The sequence below is a fragment of the Mytilus californianus genome, unplaced genomic scaffold (assembly GCF_021869535.1).
Source record: "Mytilus californianus isolate M0D057914Y unplaced genomic scaffold, xbMytCali1.0.p SCAF_15, whole genome shotgun sequence".
Lineage (NCBI taxonomy): Eukaryota > Metazoa > Mollusca > Bivalvia > Mytilida > Mytilidae > Mytilus > Mytilus californianus.
Window position 1 is genome coordinate 8,829,709 of NW_026262637.1, and position 15,254 is coordinate 8,844,962.

The window sequence follows — 15,254 nt, forward strand, 5'->3', positions numbered from 1 at the left end:
TAACAGCTTCTACGTGTGCAACTTATGCCGTTGAGAACAAAAGTAGAGTGAGACATCCTGATAAGGGAATATATAATCAACAAGAAAAACAAGTTGCTTTCTTTAAAAAAAGAAAAGCAATAAGTGAACCCGAGAGCGCTGACTGGCCATCAAAATATTTTTGCGGAGTTTTTGTTTGCTTTTGATTTGAAATAATTGACTCTGAATAGAATAAGATAATGATGATTTTAAAGCACCTTTATTGAAAATATGTATTTGTGTGTAGATTCTTGCACAAGTCAATTGAAAGCAATGTTGGATAGTTGTGAATAGAAAAGTGTATATACATGTATACTACTACTACCATTAAGGCTTGACTATTTAATTTATTACTTGGGAATGTACATAATTTTTTCATAATCCTATTGCAAATCCCGAGTTCTGCAAACCGGATGTCTAAGGCAAATTGCACAAACCAATCGCAATATAAATTTAAGCACTCAGTTTGCTTTATAATCTGGAGGCATTTGTTTTATCTATCATATCTTCATATTTTGTTTCCTGGATGCTTTCAATTATTCTTACATGTATACTCGTTATTGAAGCTGTCTGTACTCATGGTTGATGTTGTATAGATAATATACATCTAAGGTATCCTATTCCTTGGGTAATATTTTTTTTTTTTTTTTTATTCAACAACAATATTGCACATGCTGTTAACAGATTTCTACACTGGTACAGCTATTTCAGTGAAGATCCCTGTATATTAGTACCTTAAGACCAGGGTATCTTCAGGTATATATTTATAATTTTGTTAGTATATGTATTATATGTCTTTATTACATTGTTTATCATTAATACATTATTTATTTTAATACATCATTTCTCTATTATTTTACTTTTATAACTCTGAATATGAACTTTATATATATAGTAAAAAAACAGTTTTCTTTAATATACTATCAATTGTTACAATCTGATAGATGTTGAGAATAAAACAGAATAACGGGTTATCTTAGCGTGTTCGGAATTTGGTTTGTGGTTTAATATATTTCTCTGTTGTCCGGTATATAAAGGGTTTTCAGTTGTTTTTTGTGTGGATTAATTGCTTTCACCACGTGTCTCCCAAATATAATTGTATTAGCCACGGAAGGTATGTACACAAGGTATGTCTCATATAGTAAGCATAATTTGTATATCTTCCCTATAATCTAAAATTACAGTAAATAAATTTGTGGAAGAAATAAGGGGTACTTTCACTTTCAAAACTCATTGAAATTGTAAAATGAAATAATCATCTATCAAACCGTTCTGTAAAATACATATATAATAACAATATTGACCATAATATAACAATGTTGTCCAATATAAGAATATATCTTTTCTAGTATCCCTTTTCCTTCAATATTCATTCAAGATTCAAAGTTTTATTTAGAGTCGATATTCCATAAACTACATAAACACAAGCTCTAGTGAGCCTTCAAATCGACTTACAGTTATATTAAACTTATATTAATATATTTTTTTGTAATAATAATCCTTTTTTAAATTCTGACCTAAAAACATTATATAGATTAATATTTTTTGTCCTATATTCTGACAAATAGTGTATTTTGTGTATAGTGAACACATTCAATAACTGTAAGTAAAAAGTTTATTTCCATAATAATGTTCATCATTAATTTTATATCCCCAGATTAAATTTTTTCAGTGAAAATATGTCTACCAATCTTAGCTATTTAAAATAACTTATATACTTCCCCCCAAAACTCATCTAAAAAGTGGCATGTTACAAAAAAATGTTCATAGTCTTCTGTAAGGTTACAAAAATTACAAGTAGAGTTATGGCTTATTTTCCATTGTTTTAACAACACTTTGTTTGGAAGAATAAAGTGTAATAGTTTCCATCTGCACATTTTCAGTTAATTATCTTTTAAATAGTTATGAATAAATTTTTGCATATATCGAGCTTCACTTTGTATATTTTCACATTTTAATATTCTGTTCCACTTATGATACCCTATTGGAATTTCTTTTTCATATTCTATTTAAATTGTATAAATTTTCTTCGAATCTAATTTTTATACGACCGCAAAAATTAAAAATTTTTTGGTCGTATATTGGTATGACGTTGGCATCGTCTTCGTCGTTGTCGTCGTCGTCGTCTGGCGTCGTCCGGCGTCGTCCGAAGACACATTGGTTTTCGCACTCTAACTTTAGTTTAAGTGAATGGATCTCCATGGAATTTTACCATAAGGTTCAATACCACGAAAGGAAGGCTGGGATTGATTTTGGGGGTTATGGTACCAACAGTTAAGGAATTAGGGGCCAAAAAGGGGCCAAAAATAAGCATTTTTGTAACTTCCAGACAATAACTTGTGTGTAAGTGTATGGATCTCTCTGACATTGTACCACAAGGTTCCATATCACATAGGGAAGGCTGTAATTGATTTTGGGGGTAATTGCCTCCAAATTTTAGGAATAAGGGGCCCAAAAAGTGGCAAAAACAAGCATTTTTCTAGTTTCATGACAATAACTTGTGTGTAAGTGTTTGGATATTTCTGAAATTGTACTACAAGGTTCCATATCACAAAGGGAAAGCTGGAATTGAGTTTGGGGGTAATTGCCCGAAACGTTAAGGAATTGGGGGCCAAAAATAAGCATTTCTAGTTTCCAGACAAACACTTGTGTTCAAGTGTATGGATCTCTCTGAAATTGTACTGCAAGGTACCATACCACAAAAGGAAGGCTGGGATTGAGTTTGGGGGTGATGAATCATAAGGGGGTTCAAAAAATTAGGGGGGGGGGGATTTTTTTTTTTTTCTTTTTTTCCTTTTTTTTTTCTTTTAAAATTTTCCATTTTAAGTTGGTTATTTCTGATTTATATTTAAAAGCAAATAATAATGATATGGTAGGAGATACACACCAAACAGGATGTGTAAATTATTATATAATAAGTATTGTGCAATAGCAAGAAATTTTCAATAGCACAGTATTGCACAATAGCAAGAAATCTTCAATTGCACAGTATTGCGCAATAGCAAGAAATCTTCAATTGCACAGTATTGCGCAATAGCAAGAAATATCCAATAGCACAATATTGCGCAATAGCAAGAAATTGTCAATTGTACAGTATTGCGCAATAGCAAGAAATATTCAATTGCACAGTATTGTGCAAAAGAAGATACTTCGTATAAATTGCTTATTTCTTTATCAATTTCAATGGGGTTTTATTCTTGAATTATTGGGGTTCTTTAATATGCTGAATCTAACTGTGTATTAAGTTTTTGGATTTTGGGACCCGTTTTTTAATTGGTCCACATTGAGGTCCAAAGGGTCCAAAATTTAACTTTGTTTGATTTCATCAAAAATTGAATTATTGTGGTTGTTTGATATGCCCAATCTAACCGTGTATTTAGATTCTTAATTTTTGGTTCCGTTTTCAAATTGGTCTACATTAAGGTCCAAAGGGTCCAAAATTAAACTTAGTTTGATTTTAACAAAAATTGAATTTTTAGGGTTCTTTGATATGCTGAATCTAAACATGTATTTAGATTTTTGATTATGGGCCCAGTTTTCAAGTTGGTCCAAATCGGGGTCCAAAATTAAACTTTGTTTGATTTCAACAAAAATTGAATATATGGGGTTCTTTGATATGCTGAATCTAACCATGTATTTAGATTTTTGATTTTTGGGCCCCGTTATCAACTTTGTCAACATTGAGGTCAAAAGGGTCCAAAATTAAACTTTGTTTGATTTCATCAAAAATTGAATTCTTGGGGTTCTTTGATATGCTGAATCTAACCATGTATTTAGATTTTGGATATTGGACTATAATAGGTGAATGTCCAATTTAAAATATTTAAGTTCTTAGACCACATTCATTCTGTGTCAGAAAGCTATGCTGTGTCAAATATTTAATCACAATCCAAATTCAGAGCTGTATCAAGTTTAAATGTTGTGTCCATACTTGCCCCAACTGTTCAGGGTTCGACCTCTGCGGTCGTATCAAGCTGTGCCTTGCGGAGCATTTTATTCTAGTTTATGTTTGCAATTGTTTTTTTCACTTATATATAGTGAGTTGTTTGTTAAAACACTAGTTTTTATTGAATTTTCTTCATTTAATATTTTAAACCATTCTTTTGGGATTGCTTTTCTTAATTTTGAGAATTCATCTATCCAATTCGATTTATTTTCTAATTTTAAACTTATAATTTTTTTTCTGAAAAGACTCCATTTTCATCAATAATATCATTTATATGAATGATATTGCTATCTATCCAGTTTTGAAAAAGTAGTGTTTTCTTTTGAAATTTGATCAATTGATTTACCCAAATGACTTCTTGGCGGATAAGTCTGTAATTATTTGGATGTTTAGTTTTATTATTTTTATTTTTTAACCATACTTTAATCATATCAAGATAAAATTCTGGTAGCTCTTTAGTATCTGGTAGCGAGTATATATTATAAGTATTCATTCTTAAGATAAGTAGATTGCTAGCAAATTTATTTAGATAAAATTTTGGTATAACCATTCAATTAAGATATTTATCAGCAGTTAATCTTTTTATCTAACCTATCTTAATAGATTCTATATACTTGTTTATATTTATCATTTTTAATCCGCCATCTAGTTGGTTGTAGCTTAATACAGTGCGTTTAACTTTTTCTGTCTTATTGTTCCATAGAAATTCATGTATAATTTTTTTAAATTTATCTAAATACTCTTTGCCCAAGGTTGAGACTGTAGCCAAATAAGTAATTATAGGAATAACTAAAGATTTAATAACTGTTATTCTTCCTATCATGGTTAAGTTTCTTTTTTTCCAATTAGATATAATTTTTACAGACTTTTCTAGCTGTTTTTCAAAATTTAGTTTATGACACTCTTCTTTGTTATGCCCAAAATATATCCCCAGACTTTTAACTGGTTTATCTGAAAGATTAATATTCTCATATGTTTCTTTACAATGTTTTTGTTTCCCTAGCCAAATACCCTCCGTTTTAGATCTGTTAAGTTTTAATCCTGACAGTGAACCAAATGTTTCAATCATGTTAAGAGCTTTTGAAATATCTTGTTTTGATTTGAGAAAAAGAGTGGTGTCATCTGCTAGCTGACTTATTTTTAAAGTTTGGGTTTTTCCATCTATCTTGATTTCAAATCCTTTAAGGTTATGGTCTTGCCTAATTTTACAAGCTAGAATCTCCACAGCAATAACAATCGCACTACATGGACAGCCTTGACGTATTCCTCGATATATACTCATGGGTTTTGAAATCCACCCATTATTTAAAACTGAACTTTTTATCTCAGTATATAAAAGTTTTATCCATCTCATCATAGAATTTTGAAATCCAAATTTTTGTAAAGCAAAGAACATAAAATCCCACTCTAATGAATCGAATGCCTTTGAAAAATCTAAGAATAATAAAGCGCCCTCTATATTAAATTTGTCTGCATAATCTATGACATCTTGAATTTGTCTAATATTATATCCTATATATCTGTTTTTAACATACCCTTTTTGATCTCCATGAATAATTTGGGGTAACATTTTGATGATTCTTTGAGCAAGTGAATAAACGACTAATTTTGTGTCAACATTCAATAATGTTATTGGTCTATAATTGTCTAAACTGAGAGGATCATGTTTTTTATGTAAAAGGGAAATAACTCCTAATTTTTGTGAATTTGTTAACTCCCCTTTATCAAATGAGAAATTAAAAGTTTTGACTGCAAACTCTTTAGGATGTTCCCAAAAAGTTCTATAAAATTCTACACTTAAGCCATCAATTCCTGGGGCTTTATTTAGTTCCATTTTAAATAATGAATCTGTGCATTCTTGAGTGCTTAATAAACCTTCCATACTATCGCCTATTTTATCTGTTAGGACATGATCACATTCTGTATTCATAACATAATCTTTTATAAAAATTTTATTGGGATTTGAATTTTTATAAATTTCTTCATAAAATTCCTTTTCAAGATTTAGTATTTCTGTAGGATGTGTATGTATCACCCCCTCTTTGTCCCTGAGCGCTGTTATAGTTATCTTGTTTGCCTAGCCTTTTCTAGTCCCAAGAAGAATTTTGTGTTTTTTTCTCCTTCTTCTACCCACTTAAATCTAGATCTTATTTGTGCTCATTTTGTTTTTGAATCATATAGTTTACCAAGTTTTTCTTCTATAATATTAATTTCCTCTTTAAAAGAGGTAATAACATCCTTTTACATTTTTTGTTTGAACCCTCATTTAATTTCTTCAATTTGTTTTCTAAAATATGTATTTCTTTTACATTATTTTGTGCTTTTCTTTTGTAGAATGCTATGGTGTGGTCTCTAACCTCGGTTTTAAACAGATCCCACTTGACACAAATATCATTGGTGAGTAATATTTTATTTTCATATTGTTTGATTAGAATTTTTATAAGGTTATGATATTCTTCATTTTCTAAAATACTATTACTAATTTTAAAGTATCCTTTACCTTTTTGGTCTGATCGACCTTTTATCTTGATAGAAATTGCCTGATGGTCTGTATGAGTTATAATAGCTGGCCTAATATCAGTATCTATTTTAGTTCTTATTTCAGGACATGTTAAGAAAAAATCTATTTTAGATGCTTCATTTAAATTATTTTTACGTCGCCAAGTAAATTGTATTTCCCTACCATGAAGCTCTCTCCAAATATCACTTAGTTTTTGGGTTTTAATTAAAGATTTAAGGCTTATACTGGTTATGTTTGTTTTGATTTTTGTGTTGACATTTTTTTGGTTATTTATTTTTGTTAAAGTATCATTCATATCTCCTCCAATTATAACCATTCCTAAACTATTTTTTGTAACTACTTCTTTAACTTTTTTGAAAAAAATATTTCTTTTTTTAGGTATATTTGGTACATAGACATTTACTAAGGTGTAAATACTGTCTTCAATTTCATCATTTATTAAGAGTAGCCTGCCCTCTTGGTCTCTTAACATATTTATAAATTTGCATTCTAAATCGTTATTAATAAAAATCAAAACTCCTCTGGACTGTGAGGTTCCAAAGATATGATATTGTTGACCTTTAATTTCAGAATTTAAGTCTTTTTCTAAATCTTCAGTGAAATGACTTTCCTGAACAAACAAAATATTACATTTTTGATATTTCATCCGCAAATATAATCTATGTCTTTTATCTTTTACTCTGTGACCTTGACAATTTAAAGAATATATATGAATTGTTTTTGTCATAAGTTTTTTGTTTGTGTTAATATATTTATTTGAATGTTTATTGAGCCTACCCAACAACTTTCTTGTATTCTCCTAGTTCTGATTATTCTTTTAAATGTATACACATATTTCAATGATATACAATATTCATTTTGCATTAATACACAAGTTAAAAATAATACAAACCAGAGATTGTCTAATGAATTTGTTACAGAACATTTGATTAAAATCAAATACACATTATCAGAGATCAGAGACATATGTGTCTCCAACATTATTAGGTCTATTACATTGTGATTCTGTGCAAAAAAATGATGTGACATGTCAATTTCAATATTGTAAACAATTGGTTTCTTTCATTTCGTAACATCTGTTGTTTTCTATTTTTAGACACCAGACAACGTAGCTGGAGAAACAATAGTAATTGGACTTTATCGTGTAAATTTTGGAATAGTGATTTCGTAAAACTTAGTGTTCTATTAATGGAAATTGAGTTCTGCGTATAAAGAATTGACATGCTTTGAACAGGAAAAAGTAAAAGGATGTAATAGCATATTACTGAACAAAAGGAAAATAGACAATGACAATTGTGCGAATAAAACGGATAAAACGTTGTGAGCTTTTTTGGGTAATAGATTGTAGAGTTCAATATCTAGAACATAAACAAGATTTTACCTGTTAGACACAGAATAGGTTCTATTAATAGATTTATTTTTTCCAAGATTTCTATCCTCTTTTTCTTGAGAATAATTGTTATAAAATGTTCAAATTTCTGTATAATTATTATATTTCTTTTCTATTAAAAAAATATTGTACAAACTATTATTGTTTTGTATTATATTAATATAATTATAATTAAAGTATTCTAAATTGACATACTTTTGTATTCTATTATACATTATTTTGTTTATTTCAGATTTGACTGATTTATTTTCATACACATTTGAATGTATGTAATCCTTAATTACATCACACTCATTTTTTTTTTCATTTTTTTTGTTATATAAAAACAGGCTAAATATTACAATTATATACAAATATTTACACTTCTTCTTTGTGTTTGATTTCTGTTGGCGTGCTGGCATTTCTTTTTCCATTTTTTTTTTGGCGGCCGGGATATTGGTATTTTCTGTCTGTCCCTTGAAATATTGTTCAATATTCCCACCGGGTTCCGTATTTTTTTTCTTCTTTTTATGTTTTGGCTTTTTTTTTCAACATTTTCTCCATCATTCACTATTTCTTGATCGCACTGTATTTTATCTTGTAAATGGTTATTGGGCGTTTTCTTTAGCATGGATATTAATAAGGACATGACCTGAGTTGGAAGGCAGAAGTGCGTCATGAACAGGCGGGATTTCAGTGTCTTCTGTGTCAGCATCATTGGCATCTAATTCCTCATCACTAGAGGGGTTGGAAGTGTTTAAATCTTCAGGACAGTCGGCCTGCCTGTGACCAGGTTGTTTGCATTGTAGGCATATCCAATCGTTAGGACATTGCATAGCCTTATGTCCTGTCTGTAAACACTTTCTGCATACTATTTTGTGACCTTCTGAAGCATTTTGATTAGCATGCAAGACTGTAGCAACATATTTGCCTATTAGCATAGATCTTGGCAGGGGTTCGCTGACAGGATCACACATCACAATTCTATCCCCTGTTTGACAATTAGTCAACTCACCATCTACACGAAGGCGTTCTCGATACAATTTGTGCACAATGCACCCATGGTATTCTAATGCGCGTTCAATTTGTCCATCATCAGCTGAACAAGGTACATTTTGACACGTATTTTTAAATGATTTGGATTTTCATTTACCATTACTCTAGGGTTGCGTGTATACACTGGGATAGTTTTGTCTCTAAACCAAAAACCCTTTGAAATCATCGATTCTCTGTCTGTGTCATTATCAAAATATATTCTTCAAAGACCTGTTACTCTTTGGAGTCCTTTAAGGTGGCTACCTGGACATATATTGCAATCAATAGTTCTATAGAGTTCTAGATGTGTTATGAACTGTTCCTTGCTTGGTTTTGTTAATCCAAATATATCATTTTCTAATATGAATACAGGTTTGACAGTGGAAAGCACACTCTCAATAACAAAAGTTTTTTTACTGCAAACGAGTATGTTTCCCCTTGAGTTTTTTCGTCGGCCATCTTGCCTTCATTATTTCCAATGGGATGTTTATTTATTTGGTTTTCATTAGCCCTTTGTGACATCTTTTCAGATTCAATTTCAATTTATATACGACAAATAACCATCAATATTATATATATCTTACTAATATCCACTGCCAGATATTATTCGAACTCTGACTTTTATCAATTTTTTTGGAAGGAACCGATCTTTCAAACCAAACAACATGCATTTGTGTTCACGATTGCATTTCTTTGTTTTTTAAGAAAACAAATTATTGATAATTATATATCGGTCGACCGTGCATGTTGTATTAGCCTTGAACATGATATCAATGGGAGCGCCTGCGAGAGGAAATAGGTCATAGTTATATAAAAGTCAAAATCAACATACAGGCATTTAGATACACACTGGAAAGAAGCTGAGGTAAGATTATTAACCATTTGAGCTATTGTATTTGTTAAATTATCCTTTTTAAATAATGTTTAAAGGACATTCACTTTTGATTTAATTGTTTACATGCTCTTTGATATTAATGTAAATAGGATGATGTACAAAATACACAATGCAATACACATGATAAACGACATCCATTTGTTTTCCGTTTTTTGAAATCCAAAACGAAAAACTAAAAAATGAAAGTGTTTACACTGGTAAAAACAAAATCGACCTTTTAAAGATCGGTTTTAAAAAAATGATCGATGTTTATTTTAATGTAGACGGAAAATACTGATCTCCAACCGGACTTAAAAGGATCAATCTTTTTGGACCAATCTTTCTAAAAGTGAAATCGAAATATTAATGTTGTTTCTAAAGGAAATAATGTCAGACATATTCTTTTTGCACGGCATTATATACACACTGGTTCTTATAAGATCGATCTTACCAAAAATATAGTAACAGCTTCTACGTGTGCAACTTATGCCGTTGAGAACAAAAGTAGAGTGAGACATCCTGATGAAGGGAATATATAATCAACAAGAAAAACAAGTTGCTTTCTTTAAAAAAAGAAAAGCAATACGTGAACCCGAAAGCGCTGACTGGCCATCAAAATATTTTTGCGGAGTTTTTGTTTGCTTTTGATTTGAAATAATTGACTCTGAATAGAATAAGATAATGATGATTTTATAGCACCTTTATTGAAAATATGTATTTGTGTGTAGATTCTTGCACAAGTCAATTGAAAGCAATGTTGGATAGTTGTGAATAGAAAAGTGTATATACATGTATACTACTACTACCATTAAGGCTTGACTATTTTATGTATTACTTGGGAGTGTACATCATTTTTTCATAATCCTATTGCAAATCCCGATTTCTGCAAACCGGGTGTCTAATGCAAATTGCACAAACCAATCGCAATATAAATTTAAGCACTCAGTTTGCTTTATAATCTGGAGGCATTTGTTTTATCTATCATATCTTCATTTTTTGTTTCCTGGATGCTTTCAATTATTCTTATACTCGTTATTGAAGCTGTCTGTAGTCATGGTTGATGTTGTATAGATAAAATTAAAGTCAAATTTCCATGTTAAGTGAAACCCTGTGGCATGCAACTTATAAGAAGGTTTCGTATATATTTCTTGAGAGTAACACACCAGCTTCATTGGGACCTCTTATAAATTTGTCTCATAAAACATCTCAAATTTTAAGGATTTTCTAAAGTTACTTAAATCAATCACAATATTCTTCAGGAAAACTTGGTATTTTCAGAAGTATTACGAATACCTGAACATACTCTCAAAAGAATCAATTTATAAACAAAAAATATGTAGATTTAAAAAGATACCAGGATTTAAATGGCGTACGCCAGACGATAGTTCAGTCTACAATAGACTCATCAGTGACGCTCGAATATAAAAGTTAAAAGGGCCAAATAAAGTACGAAGTTGAAAGGAATTGAGGTCCCAAAATTTTAAAACAAAGGTTTTGCCGAATACATCTAAGGTATTCTATTCCTTGGGTAGAAAATTCTGAGCATTTCGAAAATGTCAAAATTTATAGTAGAAAAAGAAAGAACAGAGAAACAGCTAAAGGTCAGAATACCTTAACTAATGATGACCATGTTTGAAAGTTACATGTCAAGCTCATACTGCCGTGACCAAAATTTAGGTTAGAAAATCGAAAATTCGCATTCGATATAGAAGTTAATATTCATGCATGCACGTGGTTTTTTTTTTTTTGCGCAAGAAATAGTAGATAGAAATCATACGTACTGATACTCTAGATAATAATACGCATTTGCATCATCACATATATTAATCTGGGCTCAAATCTAATGTTTAATAGTTGAATTCGGATGTCAAACTACCTACCTAAAGTGTTTTGATTCCGGATTCACTGACATTTAATCCGGAATTTGTGGGAACGCAAACCGAGTGTGTCGTGTGAACAGGGTGATACATAATGTAAATGAAACAAGACGTGTAGGAAAGTTGATCAACACAACGAATACAATTTTCAAAATCGTACCATATTGCAAAGATTTAGATGCTATAAGGTTGAACTATTAAACAAGTTGCTTTCTTTAAAAAAAAAGAAATGCAACACGTGAACCCGAGACCGCTGACTGGTCACCAAAAAATTGTTATTGGATTTTAGATTGCTTTTAATTTGAAATAATTGACTCTTAATAGAACAAAATAATGATGATGTTAAAACACCTTTATTGAAAATATGTAATTGTGTGTAGATTCTTGCTCAAGTCAATTGAAAGCAATAATGGATAGTTTTTCAAGAAAAGTGTATATATATATATACTACTACTATTGGAATTTACATTTTAAGGCTAGACTATATTATTTATTACTTGGGAGTGTACATCATTTTTTCATAATCCTATTGCAAATCCCAGTCTTATTTATCAAATCAATCTCTTCTTACTCTGTAACTTTCCACTATATGAATATCTTGCTATACAAAATATAAGCAGACACTTATAAATCCATATGAAAAAAGTATAAAATAATTAACGTAGTAATTAAATATTTTTATGATTATTGTAAAATATTAATTACGTTTTTTGTGAGATGCAATGATTTAAATTCCTTGTGAATTAAAACCATGCAAGTATTTTCTCATTCACTACTGTTTAAAATTTAGATACTAACTTACGTATACGCATCCCTGTTCATTGGTGCTCATATGTTTCATATACTTTTCATAAATGTATTCACTGTTCAAACCTGTGGGACATAATACACGTATATATAACATTTCTAATTATTCTATTAAGAATAAATTTAGTCTCAGTTTAAACTTAATAATTTTAATGAATAATCTTTTGGTTTGGTAGTATCTATTAGTTAAAATAAATATTTTGACAGAACCAAGCTTTTGTTTAATTATCTTTCTGCTTACCGACCACGCTGTTTCCGACCTAAGATAAATATGTATAACAGAAATATCGTTTTGTTAATTTTCTTCATGCTTTCCGACATTTTCCCAGGCTATGATTGAAATACAAAATATCATGTGATAAACGTTCAGAAATAATCAGTTTATTCTGGGACATTATATATTTCTATTTCATATCGGTTAAGAATTAGCTTTTTTTATTGGATAACAAGGGGCCACATGACATTCTTTATTCTTCAGTAATAAATTCTATCGGTCTTTTACAGAAAAAAAAACGGACCAGAAAACCGGTCGCTAACGGACTTTTACATGTTAATGACCATTATTGCTGTCTTAGTCAATACCACTGTCCTGTGGACAGTCCATATATCACGATAATGACCAGCTTTTCAATAACTATTATGTAAATAAACTCCCCGGTTTATTGTCACAATGCAATGCATTATATAATTGCGTTAATTATCATTATACTTGATATTTAATAAACATTCGAAGTATCATAAACACATATGTTTTGTCAAAAGGCATAGATAACTACCTGTATAAATGATCGAACATTTTCGAGAAGTTCCGAGAATTTTGTTTCCGGAAATATCAGAATGGCCCATATAAGCTCCCGAAACTCACCAATATATAGGCTGAACCCCTCATGGGGTTCACGCAAAAAGATATGTAATCCTCATTCTACACCTACATATTGTCGGTTTAACTTAACATGCTTTACTTTCACAAAATACACAAAATGTAAAAGAAAACTGTAATATTACTATAGGGTAAACGATTACTTAACATCAAAGCAGAGGGGTGGACAGGGGTCCCTGATTCCCACTTCCCTCCCTTACTTCCAATTCCTTCCCTCCTTATTCTTAGACGAACATCAGTGAAATTGAATTTCCCAGAATATCCTTATTGTTCCCCCTCTTCCTCCTGTTCCCGCCTCCCTGACTCCCGCTTCCCTCCACATCATTCCAATGTTCCCTTACCCGGTCCTGTCCACCCCCTCAAAGCAGTTTGAATAGTAGGTATTTCGATATACATGTGTATAATATAGCTTAAACGACTACAGCTACTGGTATATATTATATATAGCCATAATATAAACTACAATTGTCAAAAATATTAGGTATCGCTTAATAAAAGAGTTTATGCATTATTTTTTTCGATTTTCAGTTATAGTTCAACGAACCGAAGTTGTATGAAAAATTTTACCAAAATCTGTTACATAGCCCATTTATTGTTCCTTTACCTTAAACCAGTCTGTTTCTCAACAATTTATCAACAGAACAACATTCCACACATTTTTCACAAGGGCAGAAAAACATTGAATAAACTCCCTTTGTATACAAAAAAAATTAAGTATGGAAAAATTACAAAAGTAAATTTCCGAAATTTAATGTTTCAATCTATACAAAAATAGGAGATAACTCCGGTTTTTGTGGGGTTCGTATTGCTCAGTCCTTAGTCTTCTATGCTGTGTTGTGTAGACTGCTGTTTGTCTTGTCGTCGTTTTTGGTTTTTGCTATAGCTTTGCCGGTTTGTTTGATATATGACTTTAGAGTTTGATTGTCCCTTTGATATCTTTTGTCTCTCTTTTATGGAAATTCTATTAACGCAAAACATCACGACAATTGTCTACATTTTCTGGTTTCAATAAATTAAAAGCGATGTTTCATGGTCAGTAGTCTTCTATCATTTACTGAAACCGTTCTGAACATCATATAAAATGTAATTCTTGGTTTTCAATTAACAAAAAACAATTAACCAATAGATACACGATCCAAGCTTAAAGGGGCATTAGCTACGAGATATAAAAAAAAATAAATATGATTTCTTTTGTTCATTCATTAATGAAAGTGAAATAGTGAAATAATAATTCACTTTTAGAAGCCCGTTTGGTTCAATTTTGTCAAAATAAGCTAAGGAACATCGCTGATGAATTATTCACTTGCAAGTGAATAGTTCGACCTCATTGAATCCGTATTCATGTGACCTTCAATTTAACCCCTTAGCTAGAGATGGGTTACGCATGCATTAGGCGTGTTCAGTTATTAAATGGAAAAGAATGTCAATATTGAAAGTGAAACAACGGTAAACCATTTGATTGACTGATTCGATCCATAAAAATTCATTTTTATACACGTAAAAACGATGATTAACATATCTTTTTAACCTATAATATGAAATCAAACATACCTATAAAAATCCAGTTGCACGAGTTCGCTATCTATTTATATTGATATTAATGTTTAGAGTTATATTACTGTCTTCGGAGGTCACCTCGATGGTTGATTAGATGGCGTCGAGACTAAAATACACACGAAATGTTGATACATATTATCGAGCCCATGCATTGTAAATTGTTTATTTTAGACTTTTTATAATTTGGATATACGTTTTAGTATGTTATAAATCAAATATGAGAACTTGAATCAAATCGGTGAACATGAATTTGACAGCTAATGCCCCATTTTCATCTTACGTTTCGTTTTACTTGTGTGTAATGAAATAATGTTTTGCATTTCTTAAAAACAAAGTCATTTTGATTTATAATTTGTTAAGTACTTACTCT

General features: G+C 30.6%; 2 protein-coding genes across 7 annotated transcripts in view; one reads left to right on the forward strand and one right to left on the reverse strand.

Moving 5' to 3' along the window:
- Positions 1-15,254, reverse strand: part of LOC127725335 (protein fem-1 homolog C-like) — a 236,574-nt gene that overhangs the window by 62,606 nt on the left and 158,714 nt on the right. The gene's annotated exons all lie outside the window — the stretch shown is intronic.
- LOC127725336 (uncharacterized) overlaps positions 1-15,254 on the forward strand; it is a 62,008-nt gene that overhangs the window by 547 nt on the left and 46,207 nt on the right. The window contains exons 2-4 of one of the 5 annotated variants that reach the window (XR_007992933.1): positions 703-774; positions 6,299-6,361; positions 7,582-8,065. The exons of 1 other annotated variant lie outside the window; for it this stretch is intronic. The gene's annotated coding sequence lies outside the window, so the exon portion shown is untranslated. Of the gene's footprint in view, positions 1-702; positions 775-959; positions 1,133-6,298; positions 6,362-7,581; positions 8,066-9,650; positions 9,755-15,254 lie in introns of those variants that run through there. 3 more of the 5 variants (XR_007992935.1, XR_007992934.1, XM_052232266.1) reach the window with 3 other exon arrangements.